The sequence below is a fragment of the Hyposmocoma kahamanoa genome, unplaced genomic scaffold (genome assembly GCF_003589595.1).
Source record: "Hyposmocoma kahamanoa isolate Upper Pololo Valley unplaced genomic scaffold, ASM358959v1 215, whole genome shotgun sequence".
NCBI lineage: Eukaryota > Metazoa > Arthropoda > Insecta > Lepidoptera > Cosmopterigidae > Hyposmocoma > Hyposmocoma kahamanoa.
In genome coordinates, this window is record NW_020653736.1 from 267,642 (window position 1) to 268,650 (window position 1,009).

Sequence of the window (1,009 nt, forward strand, 5' to 3'; positions counted from 1 at the left end):
TCCACTATACATCTAGCTGGGTCTCATGAAACAAATGCTCATATTACTGCTTGGCGGCAGAAATAGGTAAGGTGGCAGTACTTCCCTGGACAAACTCTTACTCGAACAAGGACCTCACTGCTATTAAACTTTTTCCAAGGGTTGTGAACCTTCTTCGACGTGCAGGGGGTCTACCACATCCTTTCCATAAACAATCGTATTTCAATGTAAGCTTAAAGTAAGCTTATTATAATATTACTCATATTCGTACCATGACGAACCTATCAAGTAATGCATTATTGCAAAAGTGATTGAAAGAACGAATGATTTCCCAATATTGTCTATTCCTTACTAAAAATAGGAAAGAGATAACGCTATGTGAACTATATAATGCCATCTCTTTCTTTTTTGATGTTCCGAATCGTCTTATCGTAGTATAATGTTTAAGTACTTGATGTTATTTACATTCTGAGAATTTTGACCGTTAAAAATAAAATAGTAGGTATGTAATAACAAAATCTATTAAAATTACTTGGTTTTCAATATTTATTCCGCATTTTCCTGAAGAAAAATAAATAAAACAAGCTGAGTCTTGATAGTCGCGTTGTGAATTCGGAACCATAGTCTAGTGTCAACTGTTAGTTTCGCCAAGGAGCATATAGATGGCGCTGTCATAATTTTACGACATAAACATCGCGTATTTTTATTTGACGAGAAATTATTTATGTGCTTTTAAATAAAAAATAAACAAAATATTGAAGAAATATATGTAAATAAGTTCAACTTAACTTTTAATCATCACAAATCAATATTAAAACAATAAAAAAAAATAATATTATTTCCATTGCATACGTGTAACTATTTTATGATTGCTAAATTTGACATAAGAGCAATATTACTTTAATATTAAAGTCGCGTCATATTACGAACTGAGTAAATGAATAGTCACAAAGCTGCCAATAAAACATCATAGTTTTAACATTATGTACAAATAAAATGCAAGTTGAAATAATGGACTGTATTTAAAATA